Source organism: Ambystoma mexicanum, chromosome 6q (genome assembly GCF_040938575.1).
Source record: "Ambystoma mexicanum isolate Mex_15411 chromosome 6q, UKY_AmexF1_1, whole genome shotgun sequence".
Classification (NCBI taxonomy): Eukaryota; Metazoa; Chordata; class Amphibia; order Caudata; family Ambystomatidae; genus Ambystoma; species Ambystoma mexicanum.
Genome location: NC_090937.1, coordinates 493,823,617 through 493,839,598, shown reverse-complemented (window position 1 = coordinate 493,839,598; position 15,982 = coordinate 493,823,617). Strand labels below are relative to the sequence as shown.

General features: G+C 44.0%; 1 protein-coding gene across 2 annotated transcripts in view; it reads right to left on the bottom strand.

Annotated features, from left to right (window-relative positions):
- LARP7 (La ribonucleoprotein 7, transcriptional regulator) overlaps nt 1–15,982 on the bottom strand; it is a 681,751-nt gene that overhangs the window by 606,633 nt on the left and 59,136 nt on the right. The gene's annotated exons all lie outside the window — the stretch shown is intronic.

Below are 15,982 nucleotides of genomic sequence, written 5' to 3'. Positions count from 1 at the left end.
ATCCAATCTGAGAACAAAAGTACCCTAACAGAAAAACTGGACACAACCCCAAGGCCGAGTGAGGAACAAAGAAGGGTAATTATGATGGAATTGCGGAGTAGAATAGCTGAAACAGCAAGCTCTTGTGTGACAGATCAAATGGATAGTCGAAATTTGCCAATAGGCAATCGAAGAACTGAAAGAAACTTGAAAGATACATTGAACAATGGCAAAATGGTAGAGACCTCGCAACATAATGACGGCCAAAACCAGCATAATGGTATCTATCCATTGAAAATAAAAAAGAATTAACACAACCAGACAAGGCTGATGAACCAAAGGACGACAAAGAAAAACAACATAAAAAACAGAAAGTCATGGAAAAATTAGACAAAAAGTCTAAAAACTTGCCAAATCAAAAATAATTGACATACGAAGGAACACAGCAGTTCATAAGAAATCTAAAGCCTATAGGACAATCAACAAGTGCAAATAATGAAAAAAAAAGGATGATCCGACACAAACACAAAACCAAGATCGAGAATATATCAAAGATGTGGAACTAGAGAGTACTTTAGAAAGTTCCTTAAATGAGTCAAATAGGCAAGAATCTCTACTACTCCTATCAGTATACGAGAACGAAAGCTCGCAAGAGTCAATGGAGGACAATGAAGTTCCTGGAAACAAAGAAAACAAATCACCGGAAAATTTAGAAGGCCCGGCTTCGCCCTTTCAAACTCTGCATGAAAAAAGAATGCAAATTGAGAAAAAAAAAAAGATCTGGAAAAAAAGCAACAACATTTTCTTAACGCCATGATTGAACAATCTAGCAAAGGATGGGTAAAAAAAGAGCACAAACGCAAATAAGAGCTCAGGATTGAAAAGCTCCTATGAACACGGCGAGACAAAGGATAGAAGGAGCGACAAGAACAAACTAGAGCCCTTCAATAACCAAACCCATTTATACAAACTAAGAATGGAGAGAGTCTTAAGAGCAAAGGATGGCTTGATCTTAAATAGATCAAATTTAATGAAACTCCTGCATAATGTCCCACAACTGTGAGTTATTGAACCGAAAGATATAAAAATTGTAGAATTCCTGAATGAAGAACATTTGGACAGAATATGCATTCATTTAAAATCAAAGGCGGTCATGAACTCAATATGGCAAGCAGCAGACGACCTCCGAGTACTGGGTTTTGATGTCAAAACAGAAAACCAATATCAGAGTGAAAAAGATCAAAAAAAGAACATACCAAAGAAAAAAGGTTCCGAAGAGCCAAGACAGGGCCACGGGGACCAAAGTGAAGATGAAGTGGACTATAGACCTACAAGGTTCTCTCCAACAGTACTACGGGGCCCAAATGCTCTTCGGATGAAAATCAAAGGAAATGAGAAATTGAATCTGGTATCAGAACTGAACATTGAGCATGCCATTGAAAGAAAAAAAAATCGATACAGAAAGCTCATGGGGATGGCTAGCAGAAACACTGAATACAAAAACAAAAGAAACAAAAAAAATAGATCGATGGACAGGATCTCCTAAGAAAAATAAAATTCGCCTCCTGGAACACAAGAGGATTTCATCATTTGGTTGAAAAAATAAACAACGAAATCTTGATCGCAGATATTATTTGTATTCAAGAGTGTTGGCTACAAGAAAAACCATATTTACATGGTGCGACCGGTTACCTGAACAAAGCTCTCAAAGGAAAAAAAGGTAGACCTTCTGCAGGCCTAACAACCATTATAAAGAATACATACGGTGGAAAAGTAATCCGTACGATTCAACCATCCTCTCAGATCCAAATAATAATTCTGCAACAAGAAGCAGAAAGAAATGGCAATCCAAACGAAAGAGAGAAAACAAATACTCTGATTATCTTTAACCTGTATTGGAATATTAAGGCTAAAGATGGACAAACTTTTCTGGACACACTTACCAACTATCTAGATCAACTGAGATCTGAATACGATAATCCGGCACTAATTCTGTCTGTGTGGTGATCTTAACAACACCTGTGTCAAAAATAAGAATAACCAGGCAAATAGGACGAGTCATAATCGACAAAAACAATCGAGAGCAAGAAAATGGCAAATGGAAATGGAGAACCGTGACATTCTACAAGTGAATGGTAATGTTCAAGGAGATTTAGTAGGACAATCCACATGGGCATCGCACAATTCAAATGCAACTCTGGACTACTTCTTTGTAGATCGAGAAACTTTTGGCACAATAATGTCTCTAAATATTCTACCAACAAAAAGTAGTGATCATAAAATTCTAATACTTACTTGCTCAGAGACAAATATCGATAATGAAAATGACAAGGAACAAAGGAAGATTTGGCCAACTGAAGTTGATATAAACGAGGGTCGAAACAGACTGAGAATAACAACGAAAGTGATTCCTTTGCTAACCAAATCGATAAACAAATGGGAATCTACAACCGGAAAAGATGTTGAGTATGAAACTTGTCTATTTTCAGAGTGGCCACCGCAACTAAAAGAAGGAACACAAAAAACAGGGTGCACCATTTTAATGCTGAAATAGCGGATAAAAAACGACAGCTAGCACGAGACTTAAGAGCCCTGAAAAAACAGAATATTGCTTGCGATGATATGGCAATAAAGAGTAAGGCTCTGAAAAAAGGGCATCGAAATTGGGTCAAATCCCATAGGGCGATACTGTTTCAAAAGGACTCTGAACAGATGCTTATGGCAATGCGAAACAAAAACGCAAAATACCTATGGTCTTTGCTAAATCAAAAAGGAAATGAACAAGGTGAATAACAACTTAATCCTATACATGAAAGCAAATGGGAACAATATTTCGAAGCAAAGTACAACTGAGTTTACAAATGAGTTATCCCCCCAAGTAAACGACAAAGAAAATGGCTGGGACATCAAATTCACGCAAAGCGAAATCCTAGCATTGATCACTAAAGCAAGTAGATCCAGAGCCCCAGGGCCAGATGGCCTGACAAATGAAATACTAAAGCAAGCCCCAAAGGTATGGGCAAACATGTGCATTGTACTCTTCACACGAATAGTAAAAACAAGGCAGATTCCGGAATCTTGGACAACGTCAATTACTATTCCGATACATAAAAAAGGAGACAGAGCATGTCCAGAGAATTATCGCCCGATATCTCTTTTGGATGTCATAGGTAAACTCTTTGCCAGTATACTAAAGACTAAAGGAATGGATTCAAACTTCTGAAAATTTCGATTACAGACAAGCAGGCTTCGTGGAAAACGTAGACTGCAGTCTGAACCTCCTTATTCTAAATCTATTAAAAGCAAAGACCATACAAGAAAACCAAAAACTCTTCATTGCCTCAATAGACATGGCGGCTGCTTTTGATAGAGTGGATCGACAAACTCTATGGGCTAACATGACAGACAAAGGCTGTCCGAGAGATCTGATAGAAGCCATCAAAATTCTCCATACAAACACATCTATGCGTGTTAGATTGGATCGAAAGGGAAATCTAACAAAGGCAATCATAAAGTGTGGGCTCAAACAAGGATGCCCACTAGCTTCCATACTCTACAACTTCTATATTTTGGATGTAAAAGACTGTTTGGAACCACCAAGAGCTTGCTCTCCTAAATTAGGAGAAACAAAAATAGGTCATCTACTATATGCAGATGACCTCATAGTGATGGACAAAACCCCAATTGGGCTACAGAGGAAACTGGAAGCCTGTAAACACTCATTTTCAAATGGCACAGAGAATGAAGCAATAAAAATAGTGAAAGACACAAAATACCTGGGAGCAATCGTGAGCAACCTTGGATTCATCTACAAAGAAAAATAGATCAACTAACATCACAGGCATTAATACTAAAAAGAAAGTTTTGCAAATTCTACATTTGCCCGATTGTAGAATTTTACAATGCTAAAGTAATCCCTACCGTAACATACGCGGGAGAAACGGCCCTGAGGATCCCATGGGAAACGTGGGACAAACTTGAAGCCAGATTCTGGTGTAAAATGCTGAAAATTCCTATATGTGTCCCAATAAGTATTATACGGCATGAGCTGGGATTATATTCTATGCAAGCTCGAATAGTTTGGAAAACACTGGCCACCTATAGAAAAATCTCACTAGAACATTGTCCAAAACAATGTCAAATACTAAAGAAGGAAGGAGGAGGAATTTCCTTTTTGCCTATGGACGAATGGAAACTGAAATGCAAGGAACTATTGCAAAATATGAACGTATCAATGAGTGCCCTATGTCAACATCCGAAGAGAGCAAAATTACTTTACTATCAATTGATTGGGCAGAAACAGAACGTGCGAGAGTGAATTTGAGTCATCATACCCTGTCTAAAAAGATAACTAGATGCCCACAGATATTGCCAGGATATCTACAAAAAAGCGCCAATCAGAAGCATAGAGACCTAATAATGCGCTTCCGCTTGAACATCCTAAGAACAAGGATAAACCTGGTCAGATACGGCCTGGTAAAAGAAAAACTTTGTAGATTATGCAAACAAGAAGATGAAACGACTCGGCACCTAATCATGTTTTGCCCTGAACTTATAACCGAAAGGGGATGCCTATTACAACCAATATTGTCTCCAGCATGCAATCTAGATTGTGACCTATGGTGCTCAGCCCTATATGACAACCCACATAGGAAAACTACTAAAGCCTTAGGGATTTTTCTTGAATCAATGTTAAAGAGACTTGAAATGGTTTAAAAACACAATGGACAAAAACTGGTTAATACACAGCCAAACCTGGATCCAATCTGATGTAGAACTAAGAAAGAAAATAATAATAGGTTTGGCTTGTGTATGTGGATGAGGGAAAAATTTTATATAAGCAAGAGTTTGTATTTTTTTACGCTGAATGCTTTAAATAAAAACAAATTTTTAAAAAAAGTGCGCCGTTGAATGTACTGTGGTTGTGCCAGGAGGTATTATGATACAGTGCAGTATGCTGTTAGGATTCCACACAAAGCATTTTATTCGCAATGTCCTATTGCTTTTTTATATTGTGGCACGACCCGGTCGCTTCACTTCTCGCCTGGGGCCGCCGCCGAACATCCGCATCAGCTGACTGAGTAACCGATGCGCCTCCCGTCAGCTCTGGGGCTGCGGCCCTTCCTTCATATGGGTGGCCCACATATCTTGTGTCTCTTGTACAATCGGGCGACCAGTGTTCCTTATTGTGCCTCTGCCTTTTGTTGCAGTGTGCACTCCCACGGGGCACGATTCTACGGCTTACCGCCTTGCGCTCACTCCCTGCGCTGCCGTTGCGTGACTGTCCAAATCGCTCTGTCAGAGCAGGCAGTCATGTTTCCTCCGCTGCCTTCTATCCTTCACCGCAGTTCTACTCCGCATCTTCAGTTCGGATCGCAGCTTCTGTCCAGTGTCCTCCCGATCATGGGCCCCGCTGCCTAGTTTCGTTTCCTTGGGCTACGCGCCCATTGGAAACATTGTATCCTCCCAGCTATTCACCAGTTCTGCAGCTATAGTCCCGCTCCCAGGCAGCCCCCGCCACCATCCAGCTCGTGCGAGCGGGTGCTGCTGCTGTGGTTTGCAGCTGTCCCAGCGGCCCGCGAGCCTCTGCTGCTGTATGCCGGGCTCCCCACACATCACCATCCACCGCACTTCGGGCATTCGGGCTCATCTAGGCTCGCATCTCGTCACAGGGAGCCCTGTTCATTGCGCTATGCAATTTTGCTTCCAGTCCGCTACAGCCGCCTCGCCATCCCGCGGCCAGCTTTGTCCTGACCCTCAGTTGGCCATTTTACCTCCTCCTTCTTCCTCTCACAATCTCATGCCATGAAGACGACCTCTGTTGCGGCTCATCTCATACGCTCCAAAAGTTTAGCGGGCACGGCCGCCCCGTTCATAAACCGGCATGTGGATTTTCAACGATCATAGGCATCCATTAATGCACTATTTGACAGGATTGTTGCAGGATCACAGGAGCTCCTCCAGAACACGTCCTCCTACATGGCCCTCGTAGCAACGCCCCCTCCGAACGCGAGTTCATCTTACTGAGTAATTGTAGCCTTCAAAGACAAGCGCAGTAATAACTAAGCGAAGAATAACTTGCTGGGACTTCAGGTAAGCAACATATGTAAAACGTCTTTCTTATTCACAATGCATTAACAAAAATACCTTTTGTTTTGCAGGTTTTCAGAAAACTGTAGATGAAGTACCTTCAGGTGATGCAGAGACTGCTGAGGAAAACTTCTGAATGAAAGCACTGCGACCGCAAACAAAGCCTGCTGTGAGGAAGATGCAACTTCTGACAGAAAATGCAGAGACTATGTAACACATCTGACTGAAAAAACAATTCGGAAATAATTTGGTTCGGTAAGTCTTTTCAGTAAACTATGTAATTCTGTTGATTTTCTGTGGAAACTAATATCTCTTAACTTCTTTTTCCTTTGATAGGTTCTGTCAGGAGATTGCTGGTAGCGTTACCCGCTGTCAGGAGAGAAGATGCGAAGCGAGCGCTCCAGCAGAGGCGGGGCTTAAGTAGCTCCCCTGTGCAATAGTGCTGTGAGTTTACAATGGAGCCAATATAAGCGCTATGTGAGCCTATGGGTGCAATGCTATGAAAGAGACAAATGCCTTTTGTGCCAGGCTTGCAGCCACTGTTGACCCACTGACTGATATGAAGTTCCTTGCTTCCCTGGTATTTCTGAATGGGAACAGTGCTCCTTTGCTGGGATCATGACATCTTCTAGCTCCTGGCCTCGCTCTCTCTTCTTCTTCCACCTTTAATATATCTACTAACCTAGCAGTCGGGGGGCAGGGAGTTATTCCCTTTCCGCTCTCAAGTCTTTCTGTAGCCCGAACCATTGAAGAAGTTACCCTTCCACTTTCCTCACTATCCAATTTCATAGGCATTGCAGCTGATTGAGGCATCCCTGTGTCTGTCTCGCAAACACTGGAGTGGCCACGGGGGAGAATGGAGGTTTGAACTCAGGGTCAGTGTACACATCTGCAGGCGATAAAGGATCGCACCCGTATGGGGGCGGAGCGGAAGGAATTCCCACACCCTGCTTTTTTCGGCCCCTTCTATGACACTTTTTCATACATCCGCCAGGGCTCTAAATGTTCAACTGCTTCTCTAATTTTGAACCCTTGTGCCTTGTAGTTAAAGTATGCAGGTTCTCCAATATCCCCTTGTCATAGGTCCCTTCAGATCGTCAAGAATTGAGCATTTTCCCCCCTTAGTTTCCTGCAGCCATTCCCAATGATAATTTAGAACGTTCGCCTTATAGCCAGAAGTACTAGACACAAATGATTCAGCAGAGTCTCCATACTCCAACCCAATTTACCCAAACCATTTTCACAAAAAATAACAGAAGCTGAACCTGCGGAACAAAAAACCAAAAACAATTTCATCCAAGCAACTGCCCTTTTACCTCTTCCCAGCTTCTTAGTCATTCCCCGCACTCATTCGCCGTACTCACTTACACTGCAATTACCTCGCTCAGCTACTTGCTTTAATTCTACTTCTCACTTACACAAAAGAGACAATGTGGTTGACATGTCTTATCAAAAACACTTGCCGGACAATATTTCTGAGATATCTCCTTCACTTGAGCATAGAAGGAGCGCAATGCTTTTCACTACAGCACCACTGCTCTCGCTCTCTTCATCACTAATATGGCCTTCTCTACTACAAAATCTTCTTGGCTATAGGAAGTTTCCCCATTCACTACTTCGACGAAGGAAATCGAGGCGAGGTCTCCGCCCGTGCAATCAATACAGAATGAAGAATTATGAGTTTAATTCAGGAAGGTATGTACGGTTGGACTGGATGCCACCCCCACCTCTAGGTGAGGGCAGCCAACCAGACAAGCAAACTAAAGGGTATCAGGACAAACTTCACAACAGACGTGCTGGGTAGGATACCACCTCACACCTCTAAAATATCAACCTAGGAAAAAATATATACAACATAAAACAGTTCTTTCAAAACACTCACCCTTTCAATCCCCATAGCCTGGACTAACTTCACACCCTCACTCCAAGTTTACCCTTACCAAACCCCTGAAATCAGAAAACAACCCTCTTCTACCCCCATTTCTCCTCTTGCTTTAACCGACAAAAGTGCACTCACACGAACCTGAAGAACTGATGTGGTGCTCCGTCAAGTCGTCCTGCACAGCTGGGCCACAGTAACACCTCCGGGGAACAAACAGGCCTAAAACAATAATGGCACCCGGAAACCCCTCTTTCACTGTGCATGCAAGACTGGTCCCCACAGTGAGGTGCTGCAGCCAAGTTGTGTGGACAGGAGACACCCCCCCCTCCATGTCCCAGAAAGCCTCATGTCCCTTCATGGTCGCAGGCCCCTAATCACCTTAACCCAAAGTGGGCCCACCACCTGAGGACAAGTGCACGTTTTGTACGTAAAGCAAGTTCATTGTACAATCGTCTGGGGAGCAGTTAAAATATTCTATTGCGCCAAACTAACCCAAGTCTCACTGAACCACATGAGGTGACATATATACAATGTGGCACAGTTAAAACACTACATATATTTTATTACAATCCACCCACAACACAGGTGACTGGACAAAACCTCTTCAAAGAAATCCCATCTTTCTCCAATTTTTCCATTCTCATTGGTCACTTATTATCTTAACTACCATCGTCAGAATGTATTCATAGCACACCCCTGCTTGGGATTTTGTCAGTGGTAAGTCATGACAACAAACATTTAAACATTTGTGTGGAAATATCATGCATTACTAGTAACAACTGGCCTGCTCCCTTTGAAACGTACTCCTAATTGCTCATGGTTCACAGATACTTCAAATGATATGAAGAAGGCAGAGTAAACAGATTCTCTTTTAAACTAGCCCCGGCTCACTGACTCCATTGAAATATTCTAATTTATACGACTACCATTCGATTACGCATCCAGTTCCACTCTGAGAAAACAATCGAGTATCCGACACCATGGCCTCGGGGGCGTTTCACCCCACATTTATTGCTAGTCAAACAGATGTCCAGATCCCTCTGTAAGACTTCAATGCACCCGAGCGAGATTACATCCGTTCCCTGCGGAACCACTGAATCATAAACCTTGTTCTGCTCAATGGCTGATCATCTGCTTGTGTGAGAAACCTGAAGGTGTCTCACAAGCTAGTCCTTTGGGATCGGTCATCCAGGTGGTCAGGACACAGCCACCGCTTTTGGATCCAGTTCATGGGGGTGGACCAGTGCAGGAGGATCATCTGGGTGAGGGGTCCTTGAGGAGTGGAAGTGGGACACTGGATGGCGAGACGCAGTACCCCCGTCCCTATAACACCTTCACCCCATCCTACCAGGTAGGATACTTAGGAACTCTGTCCGCACCCCTTTACCAAAATGAACACTTTAACAAACACTTTCTCACAGACAGCTTCACTGTGAGAGAAGACAGACCAACACCAGAGCCATTTACCTAACATGTCGCAATACAATGGACAGGCAATACCGGACCATTGCACACACCTGACTTCCATCACACTTCCCCTACACAGATAAAACCCAGAGCACGAAAGAACACTCTGAGCAAGGTAAAGCACACGAGGAAGCAGCGGTTCCAATATGGGAGTTTAATACAAGGTGAAAGACGGCAAAACCGGAGGGGATTGCAAGGAGGGAAGTGCCCTTGACCGTTTCAACGAAAGACTGTTACTTTCAGGAACCTTCAAGAATAGGAACTATAAGGACCAGGAATCTAATCTGAAGAATGCTGCATTGTGTGTCAGAGTACCCAGGGCTTTCCTGCGTCGAGAGTCAAGGCAGGGAGAATTGTTGGCCGCTGTGGTACTGTCCTTGGCTCCTACAACAAAGCAGCGTCAGTGAAGTCAGCACATCCGGTGAGTTGGGGAGACCGATACCAGACCAGTCTGTTGAAGCAACAACATTGTATGATGAAATTGGAAGAGAACAGGGTATTAAGCCTATGTGGCAAGCGACGCGAACACAATTAATTAGCGGATGAGTGATTGAACTTTGAAGCCAAGATACAATACCGTAGACATTGGTCCGGCACCACGTGGGTCCACATTCGAAAGTCTGTTAGGTATCCGGCTGAAAGGTAGCAAATGTTAAGAGTGATAAAGAATTGTGAAATTGAAGTGGTCCTGCAACGGGTCAAGGAAAAACCCTGAGCACATTCGAATGTCTTTGATAGTTGATGAAATGTTATAGGCAGTTGGTCAGAGCTCAGTGGAGGGAGATCAGCTAAAAGCTTTTTTGTTAAAGCAAGTTTGTGTAAAGTTATGAACTTTGTGTTAAAGGGAATCTGAGCCCGACCAAAGGGGATCTGAGATCTGAGTCCAACTGAGGGGGATCCAGGGTGAACCGTGAGTCACCCGAGAAAGAATACCCTACAAGGAATTAGATGGATAAATAATATAAGACCATTGTGGTGAAAGGATCTGAGCCCAGCTGAGGGGGATTCGAGGTGAATAGCGAATCGCCCAAGAACTAGAATACTTGTGATAATCTGAAAGAGGAAAAGAACAGTTTTGTTCGTCAGGCCCTCTGAATGAAGAGACTTTGAAAGGCAATGAGACTTGAGCACAGAAGACACTGATGCTAATGATTGAACTGTATCCTCATGCTAGAGAATCCAGAGATTGTGCTAAGCTCGAGTGTACCGCCACATCCCGTGGGGAAGGGAGGCCAACGGCCTGAACATCCCAACATATCACTGTGTGAACACTTCTTCCCGTCATATTGTTTCCCACATTATTTGTATTTAGAGGCAAGGATTGGCAATAGGTTTAGTTTTAGTATAGGCCCTATTATTTTGACAATACACTACGAGGACCACGTTATTATTTGATGGTTGTGGTTTGCTCTCATCTGTAGATTTAGGATTAGATGGGTGTCTTCTCAAACCTTTTTTTGACGTTCAATAAACACCCTTGAACTGTGGTCTTTTTTGTCTGTCGTACTGTTGATACGATGCCTTCCTTCCACTTGGTTACTCATTTGTTCTCCGACAACCCCCAAACCTGCAGAACTAGACTTTTCCAGCCTTCTGAAATCCACCACACAAACAACTTGTTGCAGTGTTTGAATGAATTCATAAAAACCCACTACATATAGATACATAAATCCCCTTATTATGTTTTCTCAGTGTGTATGCATGTTAAATAAACACTCCCTTTCCTTTACAGTGGGTTCTTCGGGACAGGCCCCCTTTCTTGCATGCGCATTATAAGAACTCCTCATTGCCTACTCCTGGGCACTCCATAGCATATGTCTGAATCCTATTTATATTTAATTTTGTGGTTTCAGCATTTTATATTTCTACACTCGTGCAATCTAATATGTATCAACTTTAACCAAACTGTAATGTTAAAGGACATTTGTACCGTGCACTATCACCAACGAAGTGGTCCCCTGGCGGCTCTGAAAGAGGGAGGGTGAGTTAGTGGGGGAAGCTAGAAAAGTGCAAGAAAGCAGTGATGTGCTGTTGGTGGCCTCATCCCGCTGGTTCCGTTGGCTAGGCCTGGGGTGTTTGCGGCCGGTAGTCGTTATGTACCGTTGTGCAAGTCTATGTGTTTTTTGTTTTGTTTTTGCAATGTAGTAAAGTTAGTGCGGTTTGTTGTGCTGTAGGTTTGTGGTTGTGTTTGGTTTGGAGTATGAGAGGGGGAAATTGGTAGTGGAAATGATTAGTTGGCATTTCATCTTGAATTGAGGCGCTGGGTTTGCGTAATCTCCCCAGATGGGTTGTGGGAACATTTCTGTGCCTCGGTCCCGATCTGTGCTCGTCTGGTATTCACGGTCCCTTTCACATCAGGCCCCCACTTCCATCAACTTCCTTCATAACCTTACCAGTCTTCCTTTCCCACTCATAAGGCCAGTGTACCTGCTAATGTCCACAACTCAGTGTGGTAATTGCTAATATTTTGACAATTCTATAGCATTGTGGTACATGGTAGCAGCTAACGGGCGAGTGAGGAAGTTGGGCGGAATTGACTGGGATTGTTGATTTTGTCTTTATGGGTGTCGCTTGTGCTCCGTTTTACTTGGTGTCACCTGTCTAGGTGTTGTGGGAGTTTCTTAGTTGGTTCTGGGAGTGGTCAGTGTCCTCTTAAGTTTAGTCTTCCTTTTTCCTTTCTGTTGTTTCGGTTTTCAGTTTGGGTTAGTGGTGTTGAAGAGCCAGGTTTTTAGTAATTTACTGAATTTTAGGTGATCTTTGGTGTTTCTTATTTCTTTTGGGATGTTGTTCCAGGTTTTTGCAGCTAAGCGGTAGAAGTACGTGCCACCAAGTTTTTTCTTAAAGTATGGTTTTAGTTCCAGGCGGATTTCGTTGCTTGACCTGAGGAGTCTCGTTGGCTTGTAGATTGTTATTTTCTTTTTTAGGAATTCTGCTCCTTGTCCACTGATTGCCCTGTGTGTTATGCACATTGTTTTGAAGGTGATGCAATGTTTTACTGGGAGCCAGAGTAGTGTTTTTAGGGCAGAAGTGATGTGGTCTCTTCTGGATAGTTTGAGTAGTCTGGCTGCTGTATTTTGGAACCGTTGTAGTTTCTTCAGGAGATATTCTGGTATTCCGAGGTAGAGGCTGTTTGCATAGTCTATTCTTTACATGAGGAGGGCGACGATAGTGTTTTGTGCGTAAAAGTTTTACGCTCACCTGGTATCCACACGAGCGCCACACGACAGAGAGGCTATGCACTATCCTGGACCCCCTTCGGCTTGTTTGTGTGTTGGCTGGTGGACTGATACTTGTTTCCTTGTATGTTGAGCTCTCGGTCCTTTGTCTCTGCGTAGGGGCGTGTGATAGCTGAGGGCTTTCAGAGGGCCTAGTTGCTTCACTGGTCCTGTGCCCCTTTGCATCGGGTCCAGTCCGGCTGCGACACCGACTGTTTATCTGCTTATAACGTTCAGGTAAGTCTTTTTAGTTCAGTTCCTTCACCTGTCTTTTCGATGTTGAATTAAGTCTCTTTCTGTCTTACACAGGTGTTATTGATGGCGGAGCTGCTGCGCCGGACGATAATGCCGAGTGGTTTAGCGCAAAGAGCAGCGCAGCTTAATGTGACTTATTTGCTAACCTGCCTTTTCTCTCTTTCTCTACTCAGGATGCAGTGCGCTGACGAACCGGACTGACAAACCCAACACCCGGTTATTCAGGTGAGTGAATTCGGGTGTCTTTAGCTTGTTACCTTTGCAGGAAGCGTCACGCGATGTAGAACCCGTTGCTTGCTGAGTGCGGGTTATTAATCTGCTGTCCTTTTGTTTTGCAGGTCGCGGAGCGCTTCGGAGATGGAGAAACCGTCGAGCGCTGATGGAAGTGAGGATGAACGTAGGAACAGCTACTCCCAGGTAAGCGTCCTTCGGTAATGCTGTTCTTGCAGGCTGTGAAGCACTCCGGGGATGGCGGGACCGCCGAGCGCTGAGGAAGTGCGGATGGATCACAGGTAAGCTTCCTTTAATGCTGTTCTTGTAGGTTCCCGATGGGATCAAGGTAGAAGACTCCAGAAGAAGGCCATCCGGAAGAAGCTGGACACGGTGAGCGTTACGCTGCAGGAGTGCAGAATAACGCGAAGCGTGAATCCTAGTTCGGGTGTGGCTTATATAGCCAGCAGATCGACCACACCCAAAACGCCAGACTGCCAAGTTCAGTTCTTGGGGCCGAGTTGGAATAAGGACCTCCATGTTGGATCAAGGGCCCAAGTGTGGTGTTTGCTTCAATCTGAATAATGAGCCTGGCGCCAAAGGCGCCAGGACTGACTCCATGTCCTTTGCTGATGGTTCTTTAAGGCCTTTGGAGTCTTTGGGGGGGGGGGGGGGTAGGGTGGATGTCGCCTCACTGCTGTCAGGGGGCTGTTACCTCCGAGGTGGTCATGAGTAGCAATCATGACAGAAGGAGAGGAAAGGTAGGATTCTTCTTGCCATGTGGGAGGAGGAAACAGCATTTGACTGTTGCATTTATTTGTGGTTCTACGGTTAGGGTGTTGTCCATTAGGACTCACAGATTTTGTACTACCTTAGATGGTGATGGTGCGGTTCCCATTTCTGTTGGCCATGGGATGGCGGTTTCGTTCTCTTGGTCTTTGGATATGATCATGATTTATGTCTTTCCTGGGTTGATTTTCAGGTGGTTGGCTTTCATCCAGTTGAAGACTTCTTTTAGACATTCGATTGGGTTGAATGATCCGCTTGGGTGTCTGATTTTGTAGATGATTTGAGTATCATCTGCATAGTTGTAGCATGTAATGTTGTATTTTTTGAATATTCTGATAACTGGAGTCTGGTAGATGTTGAAGTACAGTGGTGATAGCGAGGATTCTTGTGGCACTACACAGTCGTTAACTCGTGGGGTGGATTTGAAGGGTTTAATCCATACGGTTTCTGTTCTGCCTGCTAGGAAAGAGTAGTCCTGTGCCTGTTATGCCTATGTCTTCTAGTCTTTTGGTTAGGGTCTCATGGCTGTGTCGAAGGCTGCGGAGAGGTCTAGCAGAATAAGGGCTGAGGTTGTGTTTGAGTCTGCATTAGTTTTTAGGTTGTCCCAGATGGATAGTAGTGCTGTTTCCGTTCCTCTTGCAGGTCTGAAACCGACTTGAGCTTGGTCAAGCAGGTGGCGTTTTTCTACGTGTTCTTGGGTTGGTTTATATACATAGGTTTCCAAGAGTTTTGTTGGGCAGGGGATGTTTGAAATCGGCACTAAAGTAACATATCCCATTCATAATTAACTACACTGGATACATATGAAATTGCAACATCGCACCCAGTACGCCCCAGTAACAAATATGGCACGTGCAACATAAACCCCTCTTGATCGTGGGGACCTTTCCTGATCACCTCAATAGAAGTGTGGGTGGGGGCCAAGCACTACTTTGTGTTTATGCATTGAGATGATAGGCTTGGTTACCGACAATGATGGAAGCTTCCAAACTCTTCTGATGGATGCAACAGCTATTAGAAATGCCAGCATGGCCTTGTGCATAGGTTTAAACTGTGCCCCCATGAGTTTTGTAAAACTATGTTTAAATCCCATCCCTCGGGTGGTATTTTGCTTTCCTTGGTCATGTGTAGCGACCTTGAACTTACATCCCCCCATAGACCCTAACAAAACAAGTTATTGGACTCAGATAGGCAAGGAACCACACTGTAGACCATTCGTTAAGAAAATAAAATGGCTTGTTATAGGCTCTGTATTCACTCGTTATACATACACAACATATAGTCAATTATACATAAACATAGAAAAAGAGCTTCACCGTTAATATGGTTGCAGAAGACACCTTCATATCGGCCACAACACTGCTTAGTCCCAGAGCAGGTAGGCAGAGAATCACTCGTACTAACGGGGTCTGAAGCGGATCGTCCTCCCTCTCAGCGAGACTGCATCATTCGGGGGGTCCAAAATCTATCCGTCTTCCCAAGAGGAATACCTCTTCTCTTTATGGGGGGATCCCCGACCCTCATTGGTTACCAGACTGCCCTCGGCCGGAGAGCAGACAAGCATGAGAAGCCAAGAGTGGAAAATTACAGTTCGAAGTGGAAAAAACCAGCTTCTCTTCCTTGCCTTCTTTCCCAGTACCCCTTATCACTGCACCTGCAGGGTGCTCCGACTCCCTTTCTGGCTCGTCCTTCGGTAGACAATCCAAAAACTATTCCCCACAGTTAGTTCATCTGACATTATGTGACCTTGCCTCCGCTGCAGAAATGCACGTTTACTTACTGAGACCACGAAAACGTAGGCTTTCATTGCGGTGATGGAAGTGAATGTCCAAAATGGCTGTGCATCAGTGCCATGTTCTTTTTAGCTCATTTTCGCACACGCACTACATGTGGAGGTATCATTTTGCCTGCAAGAGCCCCATACATATCAGAAGACAAGGAATATAAGTTTGTTGGATGTAACTTTAAAGAACCTCCAAGGTTAAGGGGGCTTGATAAACACGGAGTGACAAGTACCATGGTAAATCTAAAGCACAGCGCCATACCTCCCATATATACCAGTTGGGCAAATCCACAAGAGTCAGAGAGAGCGAAT